This window comes from Cryptomeria japonica, chromosome 8 (assembly GCF_030272615.1).
Source record: "Cryptomeria japonica chromosome 8, Sugi_1.0, whole genome shotgun sequence".
Classification (NCBI taxonomy): Eukaryota; Viridiplantae; Streptophyta; class Pinopsida; order Cupressales; family Cupressaceae; genus Cryptomeria; species Cryptomeria japonica.
Genome location: NC_081412.1, coordinates 37,402,608 through 37,417,119, shown reverse-complemented (window position 1 = coordinate 37,417,119; position 14,512 = coordinate 37,402,608).

The following is a 14,512-nucleotide window of genomic DNA, read 5'->3' as shown; positions in this document are numbered from 1 at the left end:
GGATTTGCCTTAGCCACAGATAGGAGCTGATTTATTATGGATGGAAAGGGGCAAAAAGGAATGTTATTATGAATGACTAACTAATCTTAGGTAGATCAATAACAAGCCATGATGGGAATGGGTAAGTTTAATATGGAATGGATAGGTTGTGAGTGTGTGCAAAGTGAAAGGATGAGGTTGAATCTTGAAGGAGAGAGGAGCAATGTCTCTACACATGGCGCCAGTGACCCGGTTTTCACCATGGTACTCTTCTAGGGCGCCACCGAAGTGGTTTTCACCATTGGACGAAATATTTTTGTTTTGTTTTTTTCAATTTTTCAAATTTGTTTGTGTCACAAGGCGCCTGTTTGCCAGGTTTTCACCAAGTAACGATTTTTTTATTTTATGATTTTTTTGTATTTTTGATTTTTTTTTTTTTTTTTGTATTTTTGAATTAGGATACTCTAAAGAGCTACGTGTAAAACCCGTGGAGGTGCATGTTGTTGATAGGATCCTCCAAAGGTTCGCCATCTGGAGTTGAGAGCTGATATGCACCAGATCCATAGGCTATTGTGATGATGTAAGGATCAAGCCAATTTGGTTCAAACTTGCCCTTCTTCTCTCTGTCTTGCTGATTTTTAGGATTTTCTCTGAGAAATAAGTCACCTACCTCAAATGTACGAGGCTTTACCTTATGATTGTAGTTGTATTGTTCCTTGACTGAATGATGTCTAGCTTGAGTGACTATCTTCCTTGATAAAAGAACTGAGATAGAATTACTAGTGTGTGGACTACATAGGTCTATATGCATGTCACCTAAAGAAGTTTGGACATCCCTGATAACAAAGTCCTTCGAGGAAGCTCCATTAAAGGTCCATGATGAATCACCAGAAGGGAATGGATGTGTGGAACAAGTGGATGAGGGATGAAGGCTTATGATTGCGAAAAGAAGTGAAAGTATGGTTGCATGATGCAGACTTAGGATCAACAAGTATTCTTTTTTACTTGAAATTGTAGAACTTTTGCCCCCAGTTATTTTGATATTAGGGAAGATCATCTCTTGCTCTTTTTTCTTCATAGGATTTTTATCCTTAACCTTGATTTTTTCAGAGTCCAATAGCTTTTGATTTTGATTTGGACTGAAGGACTTTTCTTTAGTTTTGAATTTTAGTTTTTTCTTTTCAAGGTTTAATTTATGATCCCCAATTAGTAAGGGCTTTTGTGATTCTTGTTGATCCAAGTCTGGAAGTGTAGTGGAAATGGAATGAGTGGATGAAATGGTAAAGCTATATGAGTTCTCAAGGGGGCTAGCGATACACTCAATAGATTCTTTGTTGGAACCACTCTTAAGACTACTGATATCAAGAGATGCTTGCACCACTAGAGGAGATTTGTATTCAAACTTAGTAGCCACAACACTAGGTGATTCACACCCAGTTCCTTGGCATTGCAAATTATTTGTAGGTTGTTCTTGTCAACTGAATACCTTAGGAGATAGTGGGAGTTGATCAACATGAAAGATATACTCACCACATCCCATGTCTTTAATCTTGAAATTTTCTTTGAGATCTGTTTGTTTTGATGTAGAAGCTTTCAAGGACTTTGGATCCACATATGTTGAAGAAGGAACAACCTCTCGATTGACTGGGATTGTTATTTCTGATCTAGGTCGCAGATTGTTACAATATATGAATGGGTTCGGATCGCCTTTGATGGTCACTTCAACTCCATTATGTGGGAACTTGATACATCGATGATATGTAGAGGGGACTGCGCTCATCTCATGAATCCATGAACATCCTAGCAATATGTTGTATGTGAGCTCTAGATCAAGGACTTGACAAACCACATCTTTTGTAACTGGCCCAACTCTGAGAGGTAAGGTGATTGTGCCTTTGGATGAATGCTCTTCATCATCATATGCCTTGATGGTAATTTTGTTTGTAGCATTCACAACATTTTCAAAATATCCCAATTGTTTAATAGTGCTTAATGTACAGATGTTGAGACCATCTCCTCCATCTATCAAGACTTGTTTTATTCGATGTTTGTGTAGGAAGGCTTCAATGTGTAAAGGTGCATTATGTGGCTGACTTACGGAGGCATCATCGGCTTTTGTGAATGTAAGGGAGTGTGGAATGGAAAGGTATCCCACCATGGCTTGAAACTGGTCCACGTTCAGATTAGTAGAGACAAAAGTGTCTCTTAAGATTTTCTCAAGAATGGCTTTATGTGCGGGGGATATGCGTAAGAGCTCAAGGATTGAGATAAGCGCGGGTGTCTTCCCCAACTGTTCTATAAGGTCATACTCAGGCTTAGTTGATGAGGAAGTGGTGTTTTTAGCTGGAGCACCTTGCAAAGTGAATTTACCTCGACAAGTTGTAACATTACATTCAGAGGTAGGTTCGGAAGAAGATCCAATGCCTTTTAGGACAATCTTGGGTCTTTGGGTAGAAGTCTTAGGTATTTTGTCCTTGATGATAATGGTAGATACATAATTGTCCATCGAAATGTGATTGATAGTTGAATCATAGTTATAAGATGCTCTGGTATAGTTGGTTTGGTCATCTGTGGCTTTAGCTTTTTCCTTGTCATGCTTTGGGAATGGTTCCTTAAACATCTCATGTTCTTGATTGGATGAGTGTCCTTCAATTTCAATGTCACCTCTATCAATAAGATCTTGTATGATGTTCTTCAGTCGATGGCAATTTCTTGTTTTATGTCCTTTTCTCTTATGAAATTCACAATACTCATCATCATTCCACCAATTTGGTTTGACCTTTGGCTCATATGGAGGCAAATCTGGAATTGTTATTATCTTGTTTGCCACTAGCTTCTTGAAAAATGACTCAAGTGGTTCTCCCAATGGAGTGTACTTCCTTCGTGACTTTGAAGTTGTTTGAGTATTCACTTGACTATTTGTAGAGCTTGATCCAGAAAAAATGATTTTGGGTCATACTGTATTGGCATCAACAACACCATCATTGACTATGTTCTTGTTTTTATTCCAAAATCTTGGTTTGTCTTTTCCTTTAAAGTCCTCTTTGTTTTCTTTGAATATTTTGATGACGCCTTGTTCAATTAGGACCTTTTCTGTCGCTGAGCCTTTTTCAATGACGTCCTTGAAGGTGGACAAACAAACTTTTCTTAGGTCATAACCAATATCTTTGTTAACATTTTGAGTGAACATTTCTACCATTTATTTCTGTGGAATTTCACAAGAGCATCTGCTGGCTAGATTCCTCCATATTTGTAAAAATGATGAAAAATATTCTCCATCCTTTTGCTTGGTGTTGCACAAAGTAGTGAGTGATATGTATGTCGCTATGTTGTATGAGAAATGTTGGATAAATGCCTCTGCTAAGTCACCCCATGACTTAATTCCAGGTGGAAGTTGGGAGAACCATTCCATAGCTTGATCACCTAAGCTCTGTGGGAATAATCTCATCAGATATGTCTCTTTTGTTGCCACCTCAATGCAAGTTGTGAAAAATTGTCTTATTTGTGCCTTAGGATCCCTTTTCCTCTATACTTATCAAACTTAGGTGTCACAAAGTGTGTAGGAAATGGAGGCATTGGAATACTTTTGTCAAATGGATAGGGACATATGTCTCTCATTGTGTAAGTCAACTTCGGTGTATTCATGTCCTCCATTTTCTTTTGTAAGTCCTTAATTTGTTGTTCCAAATTGTTCTTAGGTGGATACCGACTTCTTGGACCATACCCCATGCTTGAGGCACCGGGTGGAGGAGGAGCATGTTGCATATATGGATGATATTGATCATACACATGTTCATATGGAGGAGGTCTATAGTGATGTTGCGTATATGGACCACTTGGTATAGAGTCATGATAAGGAATGGAATATCTACTTTGTCCGTGTATACCATACTCTATAGGCATGTCACGAGTTTGTTCTAGTGTGTTGCCCCCAAATTTGATGTGGGGTTTCCTTGTGTCCAAATTTTGAGCACGCCTTTGAATATTCAATTGCTTTGGTGGTTGATCCTTAGCATTGGTATGTGATTGAGTATATTTTTCTGCATAAGACTTCCATAATGGTCTACAAAGGTGAGTATCATATGCTTTACCATGCGTGTATGGGACCTCAGGTTTTTGAAACAAAGATGATGGTGATTCAACCACAAGATGTGGTCCTCTATTGCCTCCACTATTAGGCCTCCTTTGATCTATGTTGGAGTGAGTTTGTTGCAAAGGTCGATTTTCCATTATTTGAGACATGTCAAAATCATGAGGAATCTTGGCTCCACTTTGTGCCATCACTTGTAAGAAGTATTGTCTATCTCTCCTCATTATTTCCTCAACCAATCGATTGAAATGGGGATCCATAATGGAGTCTTCCACTTCTGTTGAATGTACTGAAATGTTGTCCATATTGTCATTATGTGTATCATTATTGTTTGTAATGTCCATGTTCTAAACATTTGGAATGTTTCTATAAGCATCCATGTCAGGTAATGTGGTATGATCAAAATTGAAAAAGACATCATTGTCATACTCATAGACACTCATATTTGTGAACTCTTGAGCCTCTTTAGCTTCTCTCCTAGATTTTTGGGAACGGGTTTCAACCATGAACTAGGTATCGACCAATATATGTGAGACTAGATGAAAATGGAAAGATATGAAATACCAAGAGTTGAATGGAATGTAAATGAATCCGAGGTGTACTTGCAATGTCCAAAGTGTAAGACCAAGTATGTATGTAGTAGAGTAGGTGTGGCTTCCAAAGAGATGATAGTTTCTCTTGATGAGGTAAGTTGACCTTGACTCTAATAAGACCAAATGAGACCCAAAGGTGATAGACCTTGATGAGGGACCACTTAGCAAAATGTTGTTGTATGTAGTATGTTGACAAAGTAAGATGAGGACAAGCAAGTGACCTTTTGACTCAAGTTTAGACAAATGTGAATGTAACGTAAGGTGTAAAATAATGATGGACTTTGTGAGACACAAAGACAGGTTGAATGCTAGATGAAAACCCAAAGAGATAACCTAGGAAGCTCAATAAATCTGAAATTGACTGTTCTTGTTTGTTGGACTATAAAATTTTTTCAATTCTAAACACAGATGTGCATGTATACTTCACAAATGCGCTTAAATGACACAAACGCTATTCTATCAGACACAGACACGTTTCAAAGATTTTGTAAATGCAATGTTGCTCAAAGGACACAGACGCATTTCTGCCCTTCACACACGTGTTTCGATGACGCAAATGCGGTTCTGTCAGACATAGACGCGTTTCTTAAAATTTTGTGCAATTTTTCCAATCTGTGAAGTTGCTTGTTGTGACCAAATATGAATGTTTGATTGTTTTTCATGACAAGAGGATACAGTGTTGATGAGGACTCAATGTTTACAAGTGTTTAGACCCAAAATGACTCCAAGAAAAGTGTGTTGTTTGATGTAAAATTATTTTGCATACACTTGAAGACACAAAAGACACAATGTTTTGATGTTTGGTCTTGAATGTTTGATTGTTTAAAACAAGTCAAACACAATTCTTATAGCTGGCCAAGACAATAGTTGTGAATTCCCACATGAGGCTACGCTATTCAGAGCGGATACTTAGATGCTTGACTCCACTGGTTCCACCCTCGGCACTCACTTCTTGGGGCAACCAAGCATCAGTCCCCACGAAAACTCCCCGAGGCGAACTTTGTATCTCTACTAAGAATCGTATGTGTGTGGGCCGCTCCAGAGGTCCGACCTCCTGCCCCAACAAGTAGAAGGATTTTGGCTTTCTAAAACAAAAAGGTGCTAGTAAGGGCATCCGCTCATGTGGCCATACATGCGACACTTTCAGCTCTGTAAATACAGAAGGCTCCCAGCCGGTAAGGGTTACGCCCTATAACTGATCAAACAAATTTGATCAAACGGGTTAATGGGGAGACATAGTGTCAGTATGAACTAATCAGCGCACGTTATCCATAGTTTTCACCATGGATATAGTTGTTTATAGTGGTTCGGAAGAGGTGGGTTTTCCTCGCTACCACTTGGGTCATTCTCTCCTCGCTAGTAGTCCTAATGACCACACGGGGAGACAGGCCCTCTAGAGATCAAACAAAAAGAGCCTATTGCTCAAGACACAAAAGACACTTGTTCAATTTTAGTGCACCAATTGAAGTGTTTGCTAGTCTATGAAAATAAGGCACACAATAAAGATAAAAAACCCTTGTCAGAATTCTACAACAAAGATTTTTTAGTAGTTTTGCAATAATACCCCTCCTGCAAGCACACAAGTAAGGTAAATTTTAGATCCAAAAGACTTTGTGAAATAGGGGCCTTCAACAATGCGGTTTTTTTGACCAATTCAAAGATCTGATTCATCATAAAAAAAGACCACCTGTAAAATTTCAAGAAATTTCCAGAAATATAAGAAAATAAAAAAAATTGCTAATTTGCTCCAAAAATTATTTTTTTTATGAAAAATCATAAAAAATTCATATAAAATGCAAACTAGATCCGAAAAATCTGAAATTTTTACTGGATACTCCTGATAACCTTCCAAACCTGCATAAAAAAATTCCTGCAAAATTTCCAAGCAGTTTGTGAGATATGAGCTAAATAATGCAAAAACCTAATTTTCAAAGATATGATTTTTTAGGAATTCTTTTGCATCAAATTTAAAATCACAAAGAATAGATCGTGTGTATAATTTTTAGATATCTCCAAAAATGTAAGAAAATCCAAAAAATTCGCTAATTTGCTCTCAAAATTAATTTTTTATGAAAAATCTTTAAAAATTCATATAAAATGCAAAATTGATCCAAAAACTCTAAAAAATTTACTGAACACCTCTGATAATTTTCCTGACCTGTAAAAAACATTTGATGCCAAAATTCAAAGTCGTTTGTGAGATCTGATCAAACTAATGAAAAACCCTAATGTTTAAAGATCCGATTTTTAGGGAAAAAATTTGTATCAAAATTAAAATCACAAAGAACAGATCATATGTATAAATTAGAGAGCTTTCCAAAAATATAAGAAAATCTGAAAAATTCGCTAATTTGCTCTCAAAATTATTTTTTTATGAAAAATCATAAAAAAAATCATGGAAAATACAAATGTGCTCCAAAAATTCTGAATTTTGGATTGAGAGCTCTTAATACTGTCCTCAACTTGCAAACAAAATTTGGTGCAACAATTCTCAGCCGTTTGTGAGATCAAATAAAATCTCTCCAAGATCTTGATTTTGTGTCCAAAACCCTAGCTGCACAAGGTTATTCTCCAAATTGTTTTACAAAACAACAATATAGGGTTAGAAAAACCTGCAAAAACCACAGATCTAACAAAAATCCATGTCCCACCGGGCGTGCCAAAATGTTTATGATGAAAGTGGAAACAACAATATTGAAAGACTAAATGAATTCAACCACAACACCCTAGCCTAACAACAACAAAGATCCACCATAACATATGAAAATTACCTAAGACAATGCAAATTAAATGAAATCACAAAGATTATACCATCACATGTCCAATAGGGTTTGGATCTCCATTCTTCCTATCTCCATTGATCTTGCTTGATATATTTGCTCTCAGATTTTATGTGTGCACAAGAGCTCAACAAAGAATGGAAATGTGGTAGCAAGTAGGATCGCATATGAAAATTCGAATGCTAGGATGCCTGATTATAATGTATATGTCCAGGGGTTGAATGTATAGGTTTGATAATGAAGGAATCATCTCCTTATATAGAAGACACCATAAGAAATGAAGGGATAAGATTGAGAGGTGTAAAAGATAAATAGTCGGCTATGATTAGAGGGTAGGTAGAGAAAATAAGAAAATAATGAGAGGGTAGGTAGTGTATGAATTAAGAGATGAATGACATGTGTCATAGGTGGAAAAGGCTAATGAATTAATTAAATAAATAAAGATTTAGTTAATTAATAGAGGAAGTGGGATCAAATTAAATAAATAAAATATTTATTTAATTTAGGAAAATGACAATTTAAATAAATAAATGTATTTATTTAAATGAGAAATAAGGCTAGAAGAGGGTAAATGAATTAATTAAATAAATAAATATTTATTTAATTAATAGAAGAATTAGGCTAAAATAATTAAATAAATAAAATATTTATTTAATTAGACATGACAATTTTAGGTGTCTACACTTATTATGTATAAAAAAATTCTAACAGCATAACTCCCTCTAAATACAAGTACTACTCATCTCTATCTTCATCATACAATTTATAGACCAAGCCCAAACAATATACTATAAGTAATTTTTTAAAATATGATGCAAATAAATCCATGGGAAAATATGGTGCCCAAAGCCACGAGTCAAGTTCCAATATCCTCATTCATGAAAGGTCAATAAAATCAAAATAGAATGGAACACCCACACCATAGGCCACTCATCAAGCGTGGACACTCCAATTTGGACTCATTGCACATTTAAAAGGATGACATGATGTGTGATCCTTACATTTCATAGTTTGGTCAAAATTCTTCATGACTTTTGTAGTCCACCTTATATGGATTATAGAATCTCTTAAGCATCTTACAATGCTATAGATTCTAACACAGATTTTATGACATTTGATATTCTTACTTGATTTTGCATAAAATTTCACCTCAATCGGGATGCCTTTTTCATAAATCACACGTGGAATAAAGTGACACCTCAATTGGGAAACCCTTTTCCACGTGGGAACATAAATAACAAGTAATAATCAATCAAACATTAATATTTGGAAGGTGTATAACACTTGATCCTAATAAGATACCATTAATTGCTTAACTTCGAAAAGTATTCGTTGAATATATAAATATGTGTGTTATTGATACATTAAATATGGAAATGGATAGAATGCTAAAGATAAAAACATAAAAAATTATGAGGGTTTGTATCTTAGAGAGAATAAAAGATACTCTCAAATATCACATGAGTTCAATTAATTATTCACAAGATCTCATTAAGTTATGGTGGGAATCTCTCATGAAATATTGAGCATAACATTATATTTGGTATGAAAGTGAAACCTAAAAAATTAAAATTAGGAAGATGCATCTAAAGAAAAAGATGTCGAATTTAGTAAAATTTGGGTCTATTTAACACACTTATTATTCACGATGGATCTCTAATGTTGTGCTTATTTGAAAGCTTGATGGTTGTATTCAAATATGCACTAATTTTAAAGATTTAAACAAGGCTTCACCTAAGGATTAATTTTTTCTTCCTAACATTGGTATGCTTGTTGATTCTATTGCCAAATATCAAATCAACTATTTTACAATAAAATACTTTACAGTTGCCAAGATTAACATTAAAAAGGTTTTGAAAATCCTCCCTTAGATTTAGCATTGGATGGCGTTGTGCATGGTGGGAGCCGAACGCGGGCCAGGGCATTGCAGCCCTAGCTCATGAGTGGAGCCTGCATGTTGGTGCAATGGTGGGAGGGTGGCATATGTGGGTGTGGGTGTTGTTGCGGGAGGGGTTAGCTACGGGGCTGCGGGTGGTGGGAGGTGTTGCTGGAGGCAGGGGCTTGGGGTTCCTGCGGAGTCACAGCCTGTTCGCGAGGAAGGGCAGTGGGGGTTTCTATCTGCATGGTGGGGAGAGTGTGTGTTCTTGCAAGGGGGTGTGGCATCCTTGCCCAGTTCCTTTCGGGAGGTGGGCTCTCCGAGTGGTATGATGTCTAGATCGGGTGGAGAGGCCTCAAAGGCACCTCACGATATGGATTTCTAGGTTGCGGTGGGTTTGAAATATCCACCCCATAATGTAAAGACCTTTGATAATAACCTTTTTGCCTCAGAGTCTGGGGCTGGAAGTGCTTGGGGCTCTCGAATCTCGAAGATTAATGGTTGCCTGGAGAGGTGCAACGAGAGACCAAGGTTGAGTATTCCTCCTGAGATGATAGTAGAAGATGTTGATTACTTTTCAAAACATTTGTTATACTGCAAGTTTTTGGGGACGAGGGTTTCTCTGCAGTTTTTGGACAACTGGGCTCAGAGATCTTGGGAACCAGAAGGGGAAATGGAGATTATGTTACTGGAAAACAACTACTTCATGGTTTTACCTTCAATTGCATGGAGGATCGGAGTAGGGTTTTTGAAGGAGGGTTGTATTTTTACAACCAGGTGGGGTTGTTCATCAAACCTTGGCATGTAGGGTTCAATCCTTCAAAGGAACTCCTGAATAGGGTCCCAGTGTGGGTCCGTTTATCACGTTTTCCGATGGAATGTTGTTGGGAGGATGTGCTACGGATGCTCGCTTCAATTCTTGGGAGGCCAGTTGGAGCCTCATCGCAAACCCTGGGGAGAAGGGTAATGACCTTCGCCCGTATCTATGTTGAAATTGATCTTAGTAAGCCTCTGCCATATTCTATAGATATGTGTGCGGGTTCTTATTCTTGGGTTCAACGACAGGATTATGAGACTTTACCATTTCGGTGTCATCTGTGTCATGAGTATGGTCATTTGCAGCGCAAGTGTCATAGGTATAAACCGATGGTGCGCCAACCTTAACAACCGACCCGCAACATAGATGGGGCTGACAAAGGAAAAGCCGCCATGACTGAGGAAGTTGCGAGTACTGATGGTTTTGTCCCAGTTAAGACAAAGAACAGGAATCAGGGACAAAGGAAGCCCCTACAGGAGAGACAAGAGGAGGATACCTTTAACAGGTTTGAAGCCCTGGACGACCTCACCCAACAGGAGGTGAACCCTGGGCTGACTCCTTTGGATCAGGGTGCATCAAGGTTGGTCAATGATAGTGTGAATTGGGACTCGACCCAGGCTCTGCAAATTGCTGGGAGCCAGCAAATGGAGATGGATCTGCCAGGTGTGGTTCAGTTGGGGACCATTCCTAGTGCTGTAGTGGAGTTGGCTGGGGGGGATGTTTCTCCTTCAGCTCAAAAATTGGAATCTACTGGGGCCAAAAGTAACAAGATGGGCTTACATTTGGGTCTCCACCAGAAGGACATTAAGAAAGGATCAATGGAGAAGAGTTAAAAGGTTGGCAGAAAAAAGGATTTGGAGAAGATCAAATTGATGGGAGAGAATTTGGTTGAGTCAGGGTCAGTAAAGACTCTGGATTCTCACTTTTCCAATCCCCCCTAAATGATTGTTTTATCATGGAATGTGAGGGGCTTGAAAAGTGGCCCTAGACAAAAAGTTGTTAGGGAGTTGATAAGGAATCATTCTCCTGATATCCTATTTTTGCAGAAGACAAAACTAACTGTGGAAAGTATGATGGATCTAGTGCCAAAGCTTTGGGGGAGATGCCAGCGTTAGGGTATTGGGGTTGTGGGTTCCTCGAGAGGGGTGGCCTGTCTTTGAAACCCTTTAAGGATTCGCCCTGTCTGGTGGGTGGCCTCCAGATCTTCGTTATCCGGGGTTGTCTCTAGTATTGAGACTGGGGAATATATCTTGTTTACTAACATCTATGCCCCCACTGATCTTCAAGGTAAGCAGAACTCATGGTCCTATATTTCTTGTATGCGAAGGTTGGTCCCTTTTCATCCTTGGATTATGGCGGGAGATTTCAATGCCATCCTTGAGTTGAGTGAGAAGAAGGGGGGTGTTATGCGGTTGGAACCTTCGTCTTTCCTTTTACAAGATAATATAGCATCGTTGCATCTTGTTGACATTAATCTTGGTAATGGTATGTTCACCTGGAACAATAGGAGGGTACAGGAGTATTGGATTGCAGAAAGGTTGGATCATTTTCTGATTTCTAGTTTTTGGATTGGTGGGGAGTGGTCCACAAGCTCTGAGATTCTTGACTAGAGAGGGTCCGACCACTAGCCCATCAAGATGGTTTCTTCTTCTGCTCGGGTCGCTTGCTCTCCTTCATTCAAATTCCAACTTATGTGGCTTCAGGATCTTGCTTTGTAGACTCTTGTAGCAGAGTGGTGGAGGAAAGGGAGGCCTGCCTTTGGCTCTGCTATGTACACTTTTGCCAAGTAGCTGCAATTTGTTAAGTTTCATCTTAAACAGTGGAACCGTCAGGGTTTCGAGAATATTTTTCATGCTAAGAAAGCTACTCAGATAGTGTTGAATGGCATCACCGGTGACATCAAAGAGCATGGTTTGTCTGAAGCCTTGCTTAGGGAGGAAGACAAGGTTGTCAAGGCTTTAGAGGAATGGGAGATTAGGGAGGAAATATATTGGAAACAAAGAGCTCGTATTGATTGGATTCAAGAGGGGGATAAGAACACTGCCTTCTTCTTGAACTCAGTGAAAGCAAGAAGACATGGAAATGCTATTCCTATTCTGGTCAATGATAGAGGTGAGCAACTTTTATCCTTGCAGGAGATCTCTAGGGAGTCTTTATATTATTTTTGGTCCCTCTTCAATGAAGATTCTCAGGGGGAATCAGTGGAGGAAAATCAAGTTCTCGATTGCATCCCTTCGTGAGTTACTAGGGAGATGAATGGGTAGCTTATGGGTCCCATTTCGCTGGAAGAACTAGAGGGGATTGTTTTTCACACGAGAAAGGGAAAGGCTCCTGGACCAGATGGGTTCTCGGTTGAATTCTTTCAAGATTTCTGGAATATTATCAAACTGGATTTATGGGAAGTAGTTCAAGAGTCCTAGAGGAATAAGCCGATGCTTTAGGATTTGAATGCGACTTTCATTGCACTCATCCCCAAGTCTGATGGGGTTGACCGGTTAGGCCAATTCTGATCTATCTCTCTCTGCGATGTGATTTACAAGATCATCTCTAAGCTGATAGCGGATAGGTTTAAAAAGTGTCTGGGGGATGTTATCTTTGAGGAGCAGAGTGGGTTTGTGGAAGGGCGCCAAATCCTGGATGGGGTGGTCATTGCTACGGAGACCATTCACTCTATGGCAACTTCCAAGGAAAAAACTATGTTTATTAAGTTGGATATGGCTAAGGCTTATGATAGAGTTCGCCTCCAAAAGATTCTTAGGGCATTTGGCTTTGTCGACGAATGGATCCAATGGGTTATGAGTTGTGTTATGTCTACCTCTTTCTCGACGCTAATCAATGGAGATCATATTGAGCTATTTGGTGCTTCTAGGGGTCTTTGCCAAGGGGACCCCCTATCCCCTTACCTATTCAATCTTCTGGCTGAGGGTCTGGGGAGGTTGATTTAGCATAATGTGGGTCTAGGTTTTATTTAGGGATGGAGTTGGGGTAATGACTTGCAGCCGTAGTCTCATTTGCAGTTTGTTGATGACACGACCCTGATGGGACTTGCTCGGATCAGAGAGGCCACTAATCTGAGAAAGGTTTTGGATGTTTATCTTGCAGCTTTGGGCCAGCTAATCAATGAGGATAAATCTTCTATCCACTTCTTCAACACTCCTGGTTCTATTCAAAGGAGGATTGCTCTTATCTTGAGATTCCAATTTGGCCTTTTGTTGTTGACTTATTTGGGTATTTCTATTTCTCCTGGTAACCCTCCTAGGGAATCTTGGCAGGGTATCTTGGATAAATTTTGCACGAAGGTTGATCACTGGACAAATAGATGGTTATCCTTCACTGGGAGGGTTCAGCTGATTCAATCGATGGTTCAGGCTCTTCCGATTTATCAATGTATGCTTCAAGTGGCTCCTAAGTGATTCTTGAAGGGATTGGACTCTCTGGTAAGGCAATTCTTATGGGCAGACAATCTTTCATCCTCCAAATGGAGTCTCGTCAATTGGGATTGGGTGTGTAGCCCGAAGCAATCAGGGGGGCTTGGTTCAAGGCAGTTTATTTTATTTGGGGAGGCTCTGGCGGCTAAATTGTACTGGAGGTGGTGTGCTGAGTAGGATCGTGGCTGGGCTAGGATTTTGGCCTACAAATATATGCACAAGATCCCGATGGAGGAAATTCCAAGATATCCGCTTGAGGGAAAAGGCTCAACAATTTGGAGAACTCTTAAGAAGGGGGCTTCTCTTATTAAGGAAGGTCTCTTTTGGATTTGCAGGAGGGGGGAAGAGGTCCTATTCTGGAACGACTCTTGGGATGGTTGCCCCCCATCATGGACCAGTTTCCCAACCTTGGGAATCTTTGCCAAAGGTTTTTGGAGGCAGGGAGGTCTAGGGTGAGTGACTTCAAGGCTGTGTATAGGTGTGCGACTAGAGATGGAGCGGTGGAAGGCTCCTAATGAGTGGCCAATTGTTGGGATGGAGGAAGAGTGTGTTGAGTTGCATGGCATTCTGGCGAATAGACTGTAGTTCACTCAAGGGTAGGGATGGACTTGCTTGGTTTCTGAATCTTAAGGGCATCTTTACTGTAGCTAGTGGATATTGGTAACTGTTGAACCGAAGACTTGAGGGAAGAGAGGTGCTCTGGTGGAAACAGGTGTGGAATAATTTTTCTTGGCCAAAGTGTAACTGCTTTGCTTGGACTTTGGCCTTGAACAAATGCCTAAATTGGGACAATATTCACAAGTGGGGATTTATGGGGCCTTCCATTTGTACCTTGTGCGACAATGGGGAGGAAGACTCCTCACACATGTTCTTCAGATGCCCCTTTTCTATGCTTATTTGGGACTATTGGTGGGGGGTGTGGAAGCATTCTTGTGGTCACGCGGATTCT